The sequence below is a fragment of the Zonotrichia leucophrys genome, chromosome 2 (assembly GCF_028769735.1).
Source record: "Zonotrichia leucophrys gambelii isolate GWCS_2022_RI chromosome 2, RI_Zleu_2.0, whole genome shotgun sequence".
Taxonomy (NCBI): domain Eukaryota; kingdom Metazoa; phylum Chordata; class Aves; order Passeriformes; family Passerellidae; genus Zonotrichia; species Zonotrichia leucophrys.
In genome coordinates this window covers 132,394,907-132,414,767 of record NC_088171.1, presented here as the reverse complement: position 1 = coordinate 132,414,767, position 19,861 = coordinate 132,394,907, and the positions used below count along the sequence as shown (strand labels likewise).

Genomic DNA, 19,861 nt, shown 5'->3' with positions numbered 1-19,861 from the left:
GAGTTTGTTGGGTTAATCCCAGCAGCAATTTCCCTTTGGAGCTCTTGTGGAGAGCATTTTCCACTGCACACACTGCACACATGGTGGACAGATACAATTTCAGCCTCATTGCAGCTTCTGGAGAAGGTCCTTGATGATCTTGGCGACCCTCAGTTTCCTTGCTCCTTTTGAGGTTGGTATGGTTGGACAATGCATGGATACCTGCACGTTCTTTCCATTTCAGTGTGTCTCCTGGAGATTTTTGTACGGTGAATGCTTAAAGCACAGCACCACTGAGACAAAGCCAGCTCCTGATTTGAGGGCAACTGCTGAGCTGATGCACATTGCAGTGCAGCTTGGGTACAGAGTACCCAGGAGAAATAAAAAAACTTTAAACTTGACATTAGACAAACAGAAATGGGCATGATAAACATTTCACAGCTATCTCACTATTTCAGAAGCATGTAAATCAAGTCAGTGATGATAGGACATGAACTGGACAACTAAAAGAAGCCTATTTCAGTGGAGCTCATGAAAGGCTGCCTGGTGTCCAGAAAGTGCTATGCTGGACACCTGATGCTGTCCCCAAGCACAGATCAGTATTACTGCTTTTCTGTGGAAATCATATTCTAAATATGAAAAGAAACATGAGGACAAGACAAGATGCAAATTAATTTACTCCACGCAAGGCTGGATTTTTGTAATGATATGAGCAGGATGTTACAAACCACAAATGATCTGATGGTGCTCAGCAATTTTTCATCTGTTCAGCAGAGATTACAAACAAAAGAGACCTTTGGCTTTGCTGCTGTTGCTGGCCAGTGCCAGGATAAACTGATGAGCATGTCCATTGACAGAAAGAAAAGAAACACGTAAAGAGAAGGATTTGCAGAACAGGCCCTCTGCCTTTCCCTATTGAATACTCCTGCCAGCAGTTCTGCGTGCAAAAATCCCCTGTGGGCTTTGCTCTGTGCTGTACTGCTGCTGTGTCACTGCAAGAGACGGCAACACACACACGGTTCACACTGGAAATCAGGAGCAGATCCTAAAGCCTGGTTTTGTCTGCTGAGGGCTCCCTGTCAGTCTGTAAAACCTCAAGCTCTGCCTCCTCTGCCTCCCTGGTGTTGATGTTGTTCCTTGCATGGATGATGTTTATGCCCTATCTGGAGGTAGAGGAACGGCACCTCTGAAACAGCCCCCTTTAAGTCCCAACAACTTCTCCACCTTTCCTTGCTTTGGGGGTGGTTAAGGAGAACTACTGACCCCTTCCCATTGTGCCCGTGCCCAGCTCTTCTTGGAGGTGGTCAGCAGTGACAAAAAAAGACATCACTCGTTCTAACTGGGTTGGAGCATCCCCAAGGCACAGACCAGGGACACTCCCAGGGCACGTGACCCTGGGAGCTCTGACAAAATCGAAACCTCTGGTGGGAATGGACTCTCTGGTGCTTGGAGAAGAGACAGCACTGACACAAAGGAGTGCCTGTGGTGTGACACTGATCCTTGAGTGGTGACACTGCCTGTCATGATATGGTGTTTTATGAAGCTTTGCTTTCTTCAGACAGGCTTTCTTCTTTGCCAGTGTTTCTTGGGTTTCTCTTCAAAATGTGTACTCAAGGACAAATGCTACAATAAACATGCCAATTATAAGGGATAAATATTGAAAAGCTTTAAAGATTTCTTTTGGCAGAGAAAGCACCTGCTAATTTTAAACTGTTAGAGGGTAAGAGACCCTTTTGCTCACATTGTTAAATAGAACCATGAGTTGATTACTGAACAGCTCTTTTGGTTTTAAGCAGCTACAGACCCATAAATATTTCTGCCAAGGCTTGTCATCTCCATAGCAGTTCCTGCTGCTGTCCTACCATACCAGCAGCAGTTCCACAGAGGTTTGCAGGAGCAGTGTTTGCGCTGTCCAGCCAAGCTCAGGCAAGGAGCTGCATGACAGCACTGTTCTTTCCCCTCCTTGGCACTTGCAGAGTAGCCACTGAAGAGTGGCCCTCTTGTCAGGGCAGTCACCCACCATCCATCCATGCTGGAGCTGGGGCAGTCCATGGGATGGCTCACGGTGCTGAGCTGTGTGTGAGCTGGTGAGACATCCCACCCCAATCCTGACCCCCTCTTAATGTCATCATAATCTGAAGCCAAATAGCAGCTGAGCTCTGAGTGTTGTTTAGCTGTGTTAACTTTTCCATAATAGACACTATAAAATAAACTTCTGCTTTCAGTGCAGAGTTAAAGATCATTCAAGAGTCACATGGGGACACTCAGTGGGCAGAGTCCCTCCCCAGCCCCTCAGCTCCTCGGGCTGACCACAGTTCTGCACTATGGATGATTTTTCCACTGCATTTACTGGAATGACCCTGTCCTGCACCAGTACCCAAGCACTCTGTTAATAAATCTTTCTAGAGCCCAGCACCAGTGCTGCCAGAGCTGTGAAGCCACCTGTCTTGGGATGATGAGAAATTAATGATGCACTTAGAGCACTAGAAACTTAGACCTCCTATGTGCAATACCACTTTTTCTGACCTGGTGTACACAGCTTACACAGAACCACCTTGGCTACTCCTCCTCAGAAACCCTCCTCAGTGCAGAAGCAATTTAAAAATTGCTCAACCCACTTCAGGCCTGCACTGACAGTGTTGTTTGTACACAGTATTCCTTTGGCAGTAATCAGCACTTATTCAGTACTACTCAACTCTGAGGCAGCTAAAGGAGGGAACAGGACAGGCAACATGAAGCACAACAAAACATGCTGTGTTTATTGAGGACCAGAGCCTGCCTGCTCCAGCTGGGCTGCTCCCTCTGGCCACAGAGAGGGTGAGGATGGGCTCTGTGGTTTGATCCTGCCCCAGTGCACGAGTCCTGTAGAGAGGGAGGGGGCAGCTGCCCTGAAAACTGCATGCTGCAGGGTCTTGGTGGAGAAAGGGTTAATGTGAAGGAGCAGAGGGTGCCCAGAGCAATGCACAGCAATGCACAGAACAGCAGAAGGCATGTTCTTGCTGCTCCTTTTTCTGGTGTGCAGAGCGTTTTATCAGGGGGTAACTGATCAAGACTGGAAAAAGATATTGGGAATAAAGAAAAGAATGTGAATGGCCACATAAGAACTGGCAATTTTTTTGCCAGTGGAAGACTGTTTCTTTCAGTTAAACTGTGCCATTCATGTTAAAACTGAAAGAAAGTTTCCATGGAAACATGGAGTATGTTGGAAGCATTTTATTTTGGAAAAGGGAAACCTCCAGAAGCCTCTCAGGAAGATGAAATATTTCAATTGTTTGGGGGGTTTTTTTGTTTGTTTGGTGGGTTTTTTTGGTTTTTTTTTTGGTTTTTTTTTTGTTTTGTTTTGTTTTTTTGTTGTTGTTGTTGTTGTTGTTGTGGTTGTTGTTGTTTTTATTTTTGCTTTGGGGATTTTTGGGTTTTTTTTGGAGGTTTTTTATTTTGTTTTAGTTTTGTTTGGTTGGTTGGTTGGTTTTTAAAATTTCAATAGTCAATTTTAAAAATGCAGTGTTTTTCTGTTACTTCAGGATAATATTTTTCAAAATATTTGAGGTTTTTCTTAGTAAAAATGAAAAAGTCAATGTGAAATATTCTTATGGACAGAAAATGGTAGGTTTTCAGGATTTTAATTCACTTTGTGAGAATTTCATGGTGTTCTGTTTCAATTAGTTAAAGAAATTCCCCAAAACAAATATTCAGAATATTGTTCTTAATCTGACTCCTGTTTCAGGATGGCATCAAAAAAGAAATTTGATTTGTGTTTAATTTTAACCTGTGCTCCAGCACTGTGTCCAGATGCCCAAGAAGGCCAGTGGCATCCTGGCCTGTGTCAGCAATAGTGTGGCCAGCAGGAGCAGGGCAGGGATTGTCCCCTCTACTGGGCACTGGTGAGGCCACACCTCGAGTGCTGTGTTCAGTTCTGGGCCCTCAGTTCAGGAAGGACATTGAGGGGCTGGAGCGTGTCCAGAGAAGGGCAGCGGAGCTGGGGAAGGGTCTGGAGCACAAGTCCTGTGAGGAGCAGCTGAGGGAGCTAAGGATGTTTACCCTGGAGCACAGGAGGCCCAGGGGAGACCCTTATTGCTCTCCACAACTACTGAGAGGAGACTGTAGCCAGGTGGGGTTGGCCTCTTCTCCCAGGTAACAAGTGACAGGACATGAGGAAAAGGCCTCAAGTTGTGCCAGGGGAGGTTTAGATGGGATATTATGAAACATTTTTCACAGAAAGGGTTATCAAGCATTAGAACAGGCTACCCAGGGAAGTGGTGGAGTCACCATCTCAGGAGGTGTTTGAAAGACATGTGGATGTGGCATTTAGGAACGTGGTTCAGTGGTGGACTTGGCAGTGCAAGGCTAATGGTTGGACTCAATGATCTCAAGGATCTTTTCCAACCTCTATTGTACCATTATTCTATGATTCCATGCTCCTGAATGCACCTAGGTGTGTTTTAAGTTTAGCACCTGCTTTGTATGGTCAGCAAACTCTGAAATCTTCTGTAATTTTGTGCCTTCTATTTCTCCTCTCATCCAGCTCCTGGATGGGTGAGTACTTCATGTCTTTCTCACCACTCAGCTTTCTCACTTCTTTTCTCTTCTTTTCTTTTTCCTTTAGTTGCCATCCAAGGTCTCTAGCAAGATTTCTAGCAAGATTCCCCTGCTTCTCCTCATGTCCTATATTTTCTGCCACAAGTATTGGTTTCTCTTCTTGTTTTCCTAAATCCTGGGCCCAGTGAATCTCAAGTTACTCACACACTTGCAGTTAATGTGAAACATGATCATCTGACTTTTAACATCCTGTGCTCTGGAGTGGGCACTAGAGCAAGCCCAAGGCTCTTGGGCACATCCATTGCTGTGCAAGATGAGGAATACACAGCTGCCTGGTTCCCATCAGCCCTGAAGTATATTTATTTGCTTTAAAAGGCACAAACTCTTAGGGAGCTGAAATGGAAGAACAGCAGTGACATATAAAGAAAGAAAAATATTTGCTTCCTGTGCATATTAGCTTCATCCAAGCTTAGACTTCAAAAAGATTTTGTAACTTTTAAACAAAGCAGTTCTCCTAATCACATATCTATGATAAAATGATGGTAGCACCTAATCCCCTGTAGGCACTAACTTTAGACTGGTTTTGGAATAATTCACTCGCTGTACTACTCAAGACATTTGCTGTTACAAGGAAAATACATTTTAAAACTATGCACAGCTTATAGCTTTATTATATAATGCATTACCCAGGCAACTATGATTTTTCTGATTTTTCTGTAACTTTTTCTGTAACAGATAACCTTCCACCGCAAGAAGGTGGTACTTTAAGGGAATACATGTTTCTGGCAGCCAAGAGACCTGGCAGTCCCAAAAAAGGGAGCACAGTATGTATTCCCCCACTGTGGAATGGTGTCAGTGGTGCATGTGCTGCAGTGATACAGTGTAATCACACAAAATATATAATAACAATGCATAAGTCTTAACAGCCAGGTTCACATGGGGAGCTTCTCAGTAAAATGGGAGGAATTAATTGCACTGCTAAAGCAGAACAGGTGTGAGGGGCACTGCTGGCTGCAGAAGGTGAGCACTTTTGGATTTCCACACATACAGCATTTAATTCAAGGTCTAGGGAGAGCTGCCGGGCTCCAGTTAAGCCAGGCTGACTGCTCACATGTCAGTCGCTGCTCACCGTCAGGATTCTTGTGGTGTTCGTGCCACCAGCAATGGGGCCCTGCCTCCTTCTCTGGGAGCACACAGGACCACGAAGCACAGCATCCTGCTTCTCAGGCAGCCCTGTGGGGAGCAGGGATCCCTTCTTTGCAGGATCTTGCTGCATGTATACCAGGCAAATTTCTTGTTACAGTGCTACTGCTGGGATGACATGCCAGTCTTGGTCTTCTGAGTCATGAAAGCCAAATTCTATCATCTACATTAATGTTGTTTGTAACTAGTTTAGATTTCCATCTTATGCCACTTTCCCTTATATAGATATTTTCTTCTCCTGGTGTTTACTCTTTCTTGATGTATTTTTAGAAACCTTTTGTATTCCTTTTCTCTTCCCTGCTAAGCAGGCGCCAGTCCCTCCTGTAGGATAGTCCCCATTAGTCTGACCATTGTCTCATTTGCTCCTGTTTCAATTAATTCTTCTTGACAGAGATGCCCAGCAATGTCCACAGTGTTTCAGATTGGACCTCACAGTGTGAGACTCCAATATTCATAACTTGCTGGCTTCACATCTTTGCTTTTCTCATGGCTGTGTGGCAGCAGTGGCTCACTCTCATGTAACATCATACCACTATAGCAGGCTTCCTCTTAAGCTATTTTCTTCTGTTGTTTTAGAATCAGCAAAAATTATTTTTGATCCCCAAGTGATAGTGCCCTTCACAATATTAATGTTCAAAACATTCTTGCTACCTATTTCTCAAGGTCACCTTTTATTCCTTAGTGATACTCTAGTTCTGCATTGTGCTGACAATCACAGACTACTTGTGTCTCTAGAAAAGGCCATTGGAAAAATACAGTATTTGCTGAAGTCTCAGAGGAAAATATTTAATTAGATGAAACCAAGTCTGATTTCTTTATAAATCCTAACAAGGTACTTCAGCCCAGTAATTTCCTTTTGAACATGATCTGCTTTACCTTCTCATGTGAAAGCCTGGTTTAATGTTTGATCCCATTTCTATTGTCTACCTTTCTGAGTTATATTAAGCTGAGTTATATTTCCCATCTGACAGTGTATCAAAATAGCAGCTCACACTCAGTGGAATTCAATCAGTTGGGTTCTGTTTTTTGCTTGGTTTTGGTTGTTGGTGGTTTTTTGGTTTTTGTCCCAGCACACTACTTTTTCCTTCCTGAAAAATCATATTTGCTATTCTCTACTCATAATTGCAACATTTTTAACTTGATACCAAAACTGTGGCTACCAAAATTGTCATTCACTGTAACTACTTCTAGAATTTAGGAGGCAGAACTCCATTATTAGTTTTGTTTACACCTCAAAGGCTATAATTTTCTTTAGTTTCCTTGCTCGTATCCATACTTTATTTCATTTTTCTAGTTGCAAACTAAGTCAATGTATGAATTGAATTTTTAAGTTTTTTAGTCCTTGCTCTTTCTGGCTCCACATCTTTCCTTGTTTTTTTTTTTTTCTAATTATACTACTGAAAAAATGTTTTCTTTTTCATTTTCATTGCAACATCTAAAGCTATTATGAGTTTTGGCTTATTCTTACTTTACATTTCCACGTCCTGATGTACAAAGCTTGGCTTTATTTGTTCCTAAGAATTTGTTTGTGCTCTTTAAGGACCACAGCTTTATATGCTCATAAGTATTTGTATTCTGAAAGGACTATTCCTACTGACTTGTTTGAGAGGCTATTCAGTCAATTAATTCTGGAGTGCTTCCATGTATATCTGTCTCTCCCAACAGAGAGAGCCAGCCCTGTCTTTGGCTTAAAGAAGTAACAAGATTAATCCTCATTCAGGTCTCTGAGTTTTTCAGTTCAGTCAGCTTCATCATGTTTATTTTTTTAACCAAAACTCATGATTTAGGACTTGCATTTTTGTTTATTGCCCTATATTTGGCAGTCTTTCCAGAAAATATGAATGTTTAATATTTTAGCTAAAGTTATATTTTATAATCAGGCCTTTTATAATTTCCTCCTACTTACTGAAGTCAAGTCTAAAATAGTATTGCTTTTGTAAATTGATTTTGTTTGTTCAGCAGCTTTTTGAAAGCATCTCCTAGCTAGTATACCCAGGAGCAGCTAAGATCCAGTTCTTCAAGCAGAACTTGGGAAGTTGATGATTACACCACTTTGAGTCACCACATCCTAAACTCTGGTTCAGTTTGGTGACTAAGATAGATACTGATGGTCTGTCTTAGGGATAGCTCCACCTGTTCTCTGCTCTGTTTCTGGAGATCATATCTTTTCTGTCTTACTCTATTTTTTGTCAATGAAATTGCTCTTCTCTTTTTCAGTGTAACCATATCCTCTTCAGTGCTTTATTTCTGCTTTGTACTCCTGTATAGCTTTTTCCTTTACTCTTCCTTCCTCACTGTTTGTTTTCTTCTCTTGATACCACACTTCTCCGGCACCCTTTCTCACATGGCAACATGTGTCCAGTCCACATTCAGTGCTACTACTTGTCTGTGGGTGCTCTGTTCCATCAGCCACATCAGGTGGGGCTTCATGCAAAAATAACTGCTGTCAGGTAACTCCTCTTGCAACTTATGTCATCTTTGTCATTACATCCATTCCCGGCAATATCTCTACTCCTGTCCTAAAAAAATAATTTAAATTGCCATAATTGAATTTCTTCATCCCTTACATTTTTTTTCACAGTTGTTGCAGAGAAGTCTAAATACCCATTTTATTGCCTTTATTAATTGTTTTCCTCTTGTTTGCCCCAGTCTGGTCAGCCAAAGAAAATCCTTTCCATTCCCTGTGTACTGCAGCTAAGTGGCATGATCTTAGAGCTCCTCTCAGTGCCCTTACACGCCCCACAGGTAGTGACAGATCCTGACATGTGAGAAGTTTCCTCCTTGCAGCCTCTCCTGATTCCCATGCAGCTGTTGTTGTTTAATGCCATACCACATTACCACAGCCAAGACACTTGACACCATGCCCAGGCTAGAATGCTCCTTGGCCTGGGTTTAGAAAGCTAGAAACACGAACCAAAACATTATTTTGGGGGATGGGGAGACACTGCAGTTATTCTGCCAAATCTTGGAGCAGCTGATGCATTACCATACGTAATATCATGTGGCTCTATTGAGTTAACAATATTAAAGGCATAGCACTCCATGAAAAAGAAAATACCATTCCTTGCTGGTGCACCCAGGGATGTTCTGGAGTTTGCTAGGGAAAGGTGAAGTTCATATTAAGGGCAAGTCCAGGCTTCTGTCATTGATGTAGACAATGACATTCTGCAGCCTTCAGAAATTAAGTACTTCAAAGATAGCAGGAAGTAGTACAACGTAAGTCGGCTTTCAGGGAACACGTCTGCATTTATCAGAGCAATAAATGGAAGACGATATTCTGCTCCTCATACACAAATTTTGGCATCTTTAAATACCCAAGTGTCTTGGAATGCTTCAAGTATGTTTCAAGTATTTTCCATAATAATAATAATAATAATAATAATAATGTAATATTTAAAATAATGTTTCAAGTATTTCCATAGTGTTTTCACTAAATTGCTGTAGAGCAACAAAATACAATAATCACCTATTTTCTTGAAAAACAGTGATTTTTGTATTTCCTTTGCCCTGGGACATCTTTTTCAATGTAATCTGTCTATCTAATCCAAAATAAGTGACAGAATAGCGGTATAAGTGGTATTTCTGCACAGTATCTTCCAAGAGACCATAGATATTCTTCTTCTGGATCATTGTTTTGATACTGGGAGCTTGGATGCTGATCCAATGAACTAAAAAATAAAGTCTTTTTGATGTGTGTTACCAGTTCAAAGGCTTTTCAAGTGAGTAGCGCCTCTAGTTGTAGTCTCCCAAATGGAGATTTCATGTTTTGGGGAAGTCCATTTTGCCATGGGGCAGCCAAAGCAGATGATCACTTCACCCCTACATGTACACATTGAAACCCATCAGAACTCTTCTTGTGGGAACAGACTCATCTAAATCTGGGATATCCAAACAACAGGCAGGATGGTCCTTGCTCTCCTCAGTGTTTAGATTTCTTTAACTTATCAGACAAGTAATCAAAACATCAGGACAGATGCTGAGTAAAGGGAATATGCAAGTTACACTCTTCTGAGACCTCCCATTTCCAACAGCGAAAAAATATGCAATTTACAGAGGTCATTCTGCTGGAGTTATCCCAGTAAGAGCGTTCCAGTAAAACTCCTAGTGGAGATCTGCCCCATCATGGCTACCTGTGATTTCAATTCAGACTTGAAGGCTGTTCTGTTATAATAAGGTGAGCTTTTATCCTGGATGCACAAATTGCATTAGAAATCCTGGAACATGGATAATTTCTGGTAGCCAGGCATATGAACCAGAGATCTGAATATCTATTGGCTCATGTAACACCTGAGATCAGACCAACCCACAAAGACCTGCAGCACTCCATTCCATCCAGACATCAGTCTCCCTGTTTTCAGAAATCATCTTCGAGCTGCCTTCCTCACAAGACCATACCTGATGACACCATCCTTGGAAAAGGATGGCTGCATGCAAGGACTCCCCACAGCCCTTTAGGGAATCTGGTGCCCTGTAGTGTTGGTCAGAATCATTTCAGATTGATTTCTTCTTCCTGGTGGTAAATCCTTATTCTTCTAAATGTCATCTGCAAATCTCTCTGCATTGTTCTGTCAGCTAGTCCCCTGTGTTGGAAATCAGTGTTAGGTGACATCACCATACTCTGAAACTTCATCAGTGTCATATGCTGTATACCTAACCCTTGGCCAGGCTTGCCCAGGACAATGCTTCCATGTCTTCATTTTCCAGGGTGCTTCTTTGTCAGAAGGATTTTTCCTTCTTCCACTCTGAACTTACTGGCTGCATCTGAATCCCCAACAGAGCACAGCTGATCTGCCACTGTGTCAAGGAAATTTGTCAAGAATATTTGCATTGCTTCTCTTTTAAAGCTGTTAATTTTTCAGCTGACATCTGAGTATTGGAAGTCCTCAACACAGAATGGCTTGTCAGTGTTATCTGAACCTGTTTTCAGCTAAAGCACTGGTGCATGCTGTGTTTTCTTGCCTGGCAATACAAGGCTCCAGGAAAGACTGTCCCATTACTCTGCTGAACCCTTTTCTGCTTGGTCTCATCTCCTCATTTCCTCTCCCATTACTCATGGTCATGATGGCTTTATAGTTCCACACATCTTGAAGCCCAGAGGGCAGTGCCACCACCTCCCACATCCACAGGCCAGGAAGGGTCTGCCCAGGCTTTGTGGGCATCCCCAGGAGCTGCTGAGCCCTGCCCTGTAGGCCCACAGGACACTGAGTGCTCCTCAGAGCAGGCTCAGCACTAGGCTCAGGGCTCACAAGCATCATGGACTGCCCTGACCAGCCTGTTTACCCTGCTCCAAAAGTTCTCTTCCCCACCTGTTGTATTCATACTTCTAGAGTCCCAGCTCTCAGGCTGCCATAGCTCTCGGTACATACATTTCCCTAGATCTTCTCAGGCTCCTTTCCTCAAAGGCCATGCTTCTTACAGCTCTCTGCTGTCACAGCTCCTTGATTCAATAGCCATACTTCTCCACAGCTCTCAGGCTGCATATCTCCATCACATCAGGGTCACCACTTGTTATATTCATATTTTTATTATCATCTTTCTAGAGTCCCATACCTTCTGGGTGGTTTTCTCACACACAGCTCTTCACAGCAGTGTTGTTCCTGCTTCTTCATCAGGGCTCCTCCAAGGCTCTCCCTAACCACCCCACCCCCTTTTATCCCAGCCACCTCCACAGGCTACAGCTGCTGCACAATTAATGACATCACAGCTGCAGCCCCTTTACAATAACTAGAATCAGGGCAGGGTCACTTATACAATACAGAGATCTTTTACTGCAATACATACATTTACTCAGGCCCCTATACCCACCCTCCTGCTTTTAAGGTTTCCTGACATTTTTGTTGCTCCCAACTGCACTCCTGCTTTACCTTTGGATGTACCATGCTCAAGGCACACTGAAGTTTTGAATCATGACCTGATCCTCAAACGTGGACATACTTTGTCCACAATTCCACCCTGGCTTTGGTCCCGTCTTGTTCTGTTGCAAGCCCTGTCTACTTCCATTACCTCTGCTTTCCTCTGGTTGCATCTGGTCCACTGTACATTCCTGGTAGCAGATATAAATTGCCACTTGTTTGCCTGTCTTTTCATGCCACCAACCTCTGAAGGCATAGTGGTGCACCCTGAGAAACATTAATGCCCCTGGCAGGCTGGTTATAGTCATTCTGCTGTAAGCATTATGTGATGACAAAAAACGGCACAAGAAGTGGCACAGGAAACAGCATGATGACAGAGAGCTGCTTTGTCTCCCGTAAATGCTAGTTTTTACAGGGATGTTTCTTGTGAAAGTGTTTTATGGAAACACTTCTTTGTTAAGACTCCCTGCAGCTAACATTTCCACATGCAAATCTGCACATCTTAAGAGCACCTTCAGACTATAATTGAGTTGTACCTTTTTCTATTCCTTCTGTTGTGTGCTTTGGTGGCACCCTCTGACTCCTCTGAGGGAGAGGGAAGCCCTGTTTTATACTGCAGTGCTGGAAGATGGGGCTTCACAGTGGGTGCTGGCAAGAAGTCAATTTTCAGATGAATATTTTGTGTAGTTGCAGTGATGATGGTGGCTAATTTCTGAAAACAAGCCATAGATTCTACTGTGGGAATTTTTAACTCTCTGCACCATGGTAAAACACCAGTATGCAGTGCAGCAGAAAGATAGCAGAGTTTCTTTAAGGCTCTCAGTAATGTGAAAACTGGTTTAAAACACTGGTTTAATAGCCACAGGCCTGTCTGAGGGGTTGAGAGATTTTCTAGCAGCAAATGAAACACTGGAAAAGGAAATGAATGTGCTTTGTGCATGTGCAGGAACGCACATCAAAGGCAGACCAAGGCTGGGTGATAGGCCCTTGCAAATGAAACAGGCTCTGGAGATTGCTAGTATCAATAACATTTACTATCCAGAGTATCTTTCACTCCCAATATTCTGGGAAAATGGCTATCATCAGAGCTCTGCTTTGATAACACCTCCCTGAGCTTCTGGGAAAACAGCTCTTTCCTCTTCCCTGGAATCTGAACATCCTTTACGTGGCACCCACTGAGTCACTTGGCATTTCAGAGTCTGGCCAAGCTCAGTCTCCGCCTCCCTCCCTCACTCCCTGGCTCTAATGCTTTTCCAGGCAGGGCTCTTGTCACTCTGGGGTGCTCTGCAGGGGCACCTTGGCCACCATGGCACTGCCCCTGCTGCTCCCTGTTGCCAGTGCCAGGCCATTGCCCAGTCTGTACAGAGCTTTGCCATCAGAGATGGGGACACCATCCACACAAACAGCCTGGAAGGAGCTGGTGGTGGATGAGCTGCTGGAGGCTCTGCCTGAGCCAAGAGCCTGGTGAGGGCTCTCCAGGGCATGTCCACAGCCCCAGGCAGGTGATGGAACTCCATGAGTTCACTTGAAAGGCATTTCTTGTCAGGTTTGGCTTTTGCAGATGAGGTGTGCACCTAGCAGAGAAGCACCTGCTTCCAGCTTCCAGGAGCTAGGCCTTAAAAATGGCACCTGCTTCCAGCTTCCAGGAGCTAGGCCTTAAAAATGACACCTGCTTCCAGCTTCCAGGAGCTAGGCCTTAAAAATGGCACTCACACATGGGCTGATGACTGCAAAGCAAAAAAATGACCAATACAAGGGGGAGACATCATAGCATGCCCCAGCTTGGGGTATTCCCCTGCTGTCCCTGGGGTCGTCCTGTCCTGCATCATCACAGAGCTCTGGAAAGGCAAGAGGCATTAGCAAGTGACAAAGCTACAGGCCCAGCATCAGGCTGTTCCTAAAATACAAGGTATTTGTGACTAAATTACTTGTTCGCACAAAATGGTTTATTGATGCTCAAACCCACATAGCCAGAAGAATGAGTAAAAACATGGGGCTTCACATGTGTCCCCTTCTCTTTTCCTTCTTATTTTAATTAATTAGTTAAAATAATTAATTTAGCTTTCTTTTGGCCTCAGGCCCTTAATGTAAGCACATAAGAATATGCCCTGTTTCTTCCACATTCATCCAAGTCTGCTAGCCCACACTGACAGTCAGACTTACACAGAAATAATAAACCTCTCTTAGCTGTGCCTCACTTAAAAGTGCACTGTGCATCATGGAAAAAAAAAAAAAAAAGGGGCCCAGCAAAACACTTAACAACTGGGACCTAAGACAATAAACGTAAGGCTCTAAAAATTAGACTTGGCAAAAGTCTAATGCAGATAAAATCAATAAGGAAAGGATAAGAATATATTAACACAAAATATTTCCTGGGGAAATGGAAAAAGTTTCATAAGAGTACATCTCAACATCAACAGAGTTATCCAAAGGACAAGAAAAAAATCTGTAGCCTTTCAGATGTTGGCCAAAAATGAAAGAAAAACAGGCGCCTTCTCAGTCAGGTCTGGCAGCAGCAGCCACCAGCAAAAGGAGCTCAGGAGGGGTGGCAGCTGGAAATCACTTGGCTTCTGAAGTCCCTGGCACTTTTCTGCCTCTAATCCTTCTGTGGCCACCAGCTCCAGAAGGATGCATGTGCAGCCTGAAGTTCCCTCACATCCTTCCAGGCAGGAAGGACAGGATGGTTCTGAGGGGCTGCACAGCCTTCAGGTCTGTCCACTCATTCAGGTCTTCAACTGGAGCCCCATTTCTATGCTTCTTTCTGCTCTCATTTTTTCGGTGTGTCTTCCTTGGTGATGCCTTCCTGTTCATTCTGCCTGCTGATCTCCCACCATTACCTCTTCTGGTAACCCTTTGCTGTCCAGACTGAATGTGTGAAAGCAGCACAGCAGCAGCTCTGCCAGTCCCCACCTCTTGTCAGTCTGCTCAGCTGGGTGGGACAAGTTATTTCAAAAGTCTTCTTGAGTTATAACTAAGGCAAATCAAGTCAGTAAATCATTACTGGCATTACTCTGGTACTACTTGTCCTCCACTGCTTCTCCACAATGGCCTTTCTGTGTTGAGTGAGCACAGACATGTCACTTTGGTGGGAAGGGACAAGCAGCACAGGTGAGCTCAACTGTACTGCACAGAGGGATGGGATAAACCTTCTGTGAACCTCACAGTAGGAAATGTCTTGTGGATTCAGCTGTTGCATCACTTCAGCTTTGCCAAACAATGGAAATAATTCAAATGTAGGCATGTAGTTCTGCAATGAAGGCCCCAGGGTGTGAAATCTTCAAAGGGGCTGTTTCTGGCAAGTGGAGAAACAACAGGAGGTGTGTTCCTGCGCTGGCTGCCAGCACTAGACTGCAGCTCTTTTCACTTGGTGATGGGATTAATGCAGCAGAGGGATCTCTCCTAGTCTCCATATTTCACCTTCTTTTTGGTCAGTTCTGAGAGCCAGGAATCGTGTGCTAGATCTACACCTTCCTTAGAGGATTTTCATGCTAATGTTAGTCCTGAGGAATAATGAACTGGAAAAGGAGGCTGTAGAAACACATTTCTTGACCATATTCAGCATTATGGAATGATTCAGGAATGGTGAGATGGTGCTTGCTTAACCCCCACTTTTAGTACTGATGTCATAACCAGACGTAAGTGGGCAATAAAAGTTGTCATCTTTTTAGCTGCAAACACAAGACACTGCTTCCCCTTGAGCTCATCTGTGGCAGAGTATCTTTTTGCAGCTGTACCATCACCCATCCGTGGCCCTGAAGCTGTAAACAGAACAGGCTCAGCAGTTTGTGTCCCTGTGCTGTGCAGTCTTTCACTATCAGTGGAGGAACATGCTGTCCAGCAATGAGTTCAAAGAGCTGCTGCTGGTTTGCCTCTAATCTTCTGTTTTTCTTTTGGAATATGCAATCAAAAAACTGGAAGTACTTTTCATAGCTTAGGGTCCTTAGCATGATCATGCTGTCCATCTTACTGAATGTTTCTGTGGTATTTTACTGCACTAATGGATGCTCATGTACATCATTGCAACCCTTTGGTCACAGCCTGTGGTGCTTCATTTTTCTGTCCATAGAGGATCACAGAATCAGAGTATTTTCAGCTGAAAGGATGGTCTCTTGCTGTGGCACAGACTTGTAGCTCTGGGACTTTGTCTGGCAATTGAAGCAGCAGATTTCTGAGTCCTCTGCTCAAGACCTAAAGCCAATCAAGAGGGAAGGAGAACTTCTCTGACTGGGTGAATGGCATTGGAATGCCATTTAAAGACTTAGTGCAAGATCTCTGGTGTCTAGAAGCAGTGGTGACTGTGGATTACATTTGCTCCTTGCCCTAGTTTGTATAAGAAGTTAGCTAATTTCAGCTCCCAGTTCTGGCAAATCTGTGGAAAATAATACTATGAATAAATGTGTTTATTTATTTTGAAAGAAAGTCTTCTCAAACTCTTAGAGAGGTGCATTTAGGATTAGCTGCTGCCCAGAGGGATTGGAAGAGTACTCATCTGCTTTCAGCCAAAAGCAGTTGCTCTTTATCAGCCAGTTTCCTAATCCCACCTCAATTCCCTCTCTGCTCCTGCACATGGTGCTTGCCTGCCCCAGCAGCACAGGTCACTGCAGAGCCATTTTTTGGGTGAAAACACATTTGTCTCTGCATTCCCCAGGTATGGGGAGAGTTTGTTCCCCAGACACGGGAGGGGACATGCTGGTGGCTCCAGCCAGCTGCACGGCACAGCCACCCCAGCCGTGCCCACCCATCCCCAGGGGCTGCCCCACCTTGGTCCCCGTTACCAGGCACTGCAGTAGCTACGTGAGCTGCTACAGCCTCTTACTGTGAGGGCTGATGGACTCTCCTTCACAACGTGGGATCAGCACACGTTCCCCACCCCCCAAAGCTGCTGTCCTGTGGCATTTGTTCTATAAACACAGATAAAAATCTTGTTCTTACTTTTCAAGTTTATATTTACAAAGGGTGGAAAAAGAGGCATAATGACAGTTTAATTAATGTATGCCATTAATCCTGGAGATAATCAAAAGCCTGATAAGTCTCTAATCTTGTAAAAAAGAATTAGAAAGCACTGAAACATCTTTTGCCATCTGTAAACGTTTTAATGAGATGCTGCAGGCTTGGAGGAGGAGCCATGGAAAGGAGCAGTGCCAGAGGACATATTCTCAGCAGATTTCATCACTGGACTTCTTGTGTGATATTATTCTTGGCAAAACTGGAGTCCAAAGTCATCAACGTTGTTTTTAAAATTTGTCCTCCTGTCAATGTATAAAGCTATTCTAAGAATTTGTGGATATAAATCAGGAGAGCTTTCACATGTCTACCGTTTTCTTGTAGGAATCATATATTTAAAGCACTGCTTCAGCTTTTCCTAATTACTTCCTAGTTATTCCTGCAGGTGTGAAAGTCATGCCAGTATACAATATATATTATTCAAGCAGAAAAAAAGAAATAGAATTAGTAGAAGGCAATATTTCCAAGGTGTTTAAAAAGTAATAATGTGGCCAACTTCCGAGAACTATATATTTGTTTAAATCTTTTTAAACAAGAAAATTCTTGTTTCAATGCTGTCCATAGCTTTGCACTTTTATATGTAAAGTGCAGTTTATGCTGTCCAGTAAGTGTCAATGAAACAACTTTGGAGGATGCAGTGACTCACAGACATTGTCCAGATTTTGAGGAGCTCAAAAGTAATGCTCATCCTTGAACTTGGAGCAAATACAAGGGTGAAATGTCCTAATGTCTGCCACCCCTGCAGGGACCTGGGAACCAGCTGGAGCTGGTGGGAAGCATGGTGGGAAGAAATAATAATAAGTATTGCTTCTCTTCCTCTCCAGAGACCCAAAGAAAACTGAGTTTGTCCTCTGGAGCGGAGGCCGGGGGCAGCAGTCTGCCGCAGGGGGAGAGTTAAGGCTGGGTGAGAACTTTTGTCTGACTCCCAAAAAAGACTGAACCAGTGAAGGAGCCAGAGCAGGACTGGGTTAAATAAACCCTGGAGGAGAAGTTCTGGCAGGCAGGCAGAAGAAAGGTGAAAAAAATGAGAATATTTGTGTCAGGATTGGAAATGACGGGGTTTTTTTGATTTTGGTTTTTTTTAATTTTGTTTAAGTTTGAACAGTTTGAGCAGCACTAAGAAGCAATGGTTGCCCAGGCACAGGTCAGCCAGCAGCTGAACTGCTTGGGTATGCCCCTCCAAGCATGAACATCCCAAATCCCTTGAGCACAGAGGCTTTTGCAGGTGGGCTGGGGAAGGGGGCAGAGGTGGGTGAGGCAGGCTCTGCCTGTGCCCTGGAGCAGGCAGAGGTGTGGGCTGTCAAGGGGCCATTGCAACTGCAAGTGTGCTCAGCCCTGGGAATGTCACCCCAGGGAGATGCCAGAGAAGGAGCGCCCCAAAGGGGTTTCCTTCAGACTCTCCTACCTCATGCAAACAGCATTTAGTAAGTACCTGCAGGAGGGCTGATTCCCAGTGCACCGAGACTGAAAGTCTTCAAGACTGAAAATGTGTTCCTGAGGAGGGGGAACATTTTTGCTGGTCTGAGGAGCTCTGCTTTCAACCAGTCTGTGGGCAGGTGGGAGAGGGTGCAGTGAATTACCCCATGAGACACAAGAAACAGAGGAAATGTTAGGCTGGGGACAGGGACAAGGTCCTGCTCTCAAACCAGTTCTGAATGTAGGTAAATGAGGAAAAGAAAATTTTTGACCCTTCTCCAGAAAAGAAATTGTTCAAAATAGGAGATGCACTTGAGTAAACTTAGCAAACACAAAGAGAGGTCAGGGAGACAGAGCAAAGGGGAACTTCTGCACATTTTCCCCATCTTCAGATAAAGCCGTGTTGGTATACACAAGTACAACGACTGCTGATCTTTGGCTCCTTTATTTATAAAACAATATACTAATCTTAATCCCTGGACACACTGACGTAACTGAATGTCATACTTTCCAAATATAATGGATTACATTCCCATCATAAAATAAATACATTCCAGCAGTGAGCCCCCCAGCAAATAACAGAGCTCCAACAGCTGGGGAAGCTGGGGCAAGAGGTACAACAATTGGGTTGTGTTGCTGAAGCCCAAAAGCAAAGTTTTTGCTGGCAACATTCTAGGAAAACCTATTATAAGTGCAACCCTACCAAAAAAGTGCTCTTTTCTTTCTAGTTCTGTGCTGCATGCAAAAGCCATTAAAAAACCCTGGGTAAACAAATATGCTCTTTTCCATATGACCTTTTCTTGAATATTTTCAAAAGTATATTGTCTTTTCGGTTTAACACAATATTTGTCAGCTTTTATTTATAGCTTAAAAGAAAAGCCTTCCTCAAACTGTCACCAAAAATGCCCTTCTATAGGCATGCTGTCAGGAGAAAGGCTTTTTTCTCTGGGTGTAACTCTGGGTTCAAATACATTTTACTGTAACTAGGATAGATGTGGCTCCAGCAGTCATTGCATCAGAGCCATTTTTAATCTGTATTAGGTGAAAGTAAGGGTTAAATACAATAGAGAACCAAGCAGCAATGGTTTTCTCTCATGCACTCTCTCATTTTTTATTTATTTTATAAAATAAGCAGGGACTAAAATCTTTAAAGAAACTTTTTATTCTTATCTTATGTGTAAGGGGCAAGAGCAATATTTGCAGCAGTATGATGAAGCAGTATATTACCTACATGACTCGGCATAGGAGTTTTTTTTAACTTGGAAACTGTAATGAAAGGCCATGGTACTTCACAAACTTGTTTTACTTTATGGGATATCAAAAAAGAAAAATTGAAATATCACATTGATGGTACAAATGTAAGCAGGCAAGGCCCAGGGCAGATTACAGATTGCAATAAGTTTGGGATCTCCTTTGCTGAGAGTCAGAGTGATTCCTACAACTTCATGGAGTATCTTCAAATGTAGCACAGGACTATTCCCCAGTCTGCTGTTCAGTGACTTACAGAATTGGAAAGAGACAAATATGTGCAGGTCAACAAAATGTAGTCCTCTGTAAAGTCCATATTTACATCAGCAGTCAGATGAAGGAGACTGGTCCAATGTATAGATCCCTGAAGGAGCTCAGCATTTGGTGCTGTCAAAATTGACATTTTAGTCAAAGCTGATAAGCTCATTAATGGCTAAAGATTACATACGTTTTATGTTTTGTGACTAAAGACTATTATGTACAAAAGTGAGGCCAAACCCCTGGGAGTCTACTTTTGCATGTTTTTTTTTGTTTTTGTGATAGCACATCTCTGGGCTTTGGAAGCTTCACAGTTCACTCATTGACAACCCAAAGGGCGGTTTTGTCTCTTGATGAAACAGTCA

The 19,861-nt window shown here is 43.4% G+C and overlaps 1 long non-coding RNA gene across 1 annotated transcript; it reads right to left on the bottom strand.

Moving 5' to 3' along the window:
• Positions 1 to 6,492: 6,492 nt before the first annotated feature.
• LOC135443366 (uncharacterized) lies at positions 6,493 to 11,318 on the bottom strand. Its single transcript, XR_010438979.1, has 2 exons — positions 11,269 to 11,318; positions 6,493 to 8,237 (listed from the first exon to the last, which is right to left on the bottom strand). It is a non-coding gene; the product is annotated as an uncharacterized LOC135443366 (long non-coding RNA).
• Positions 11,319 to 19,861: the final 8,543 nt, after the last annotated feature.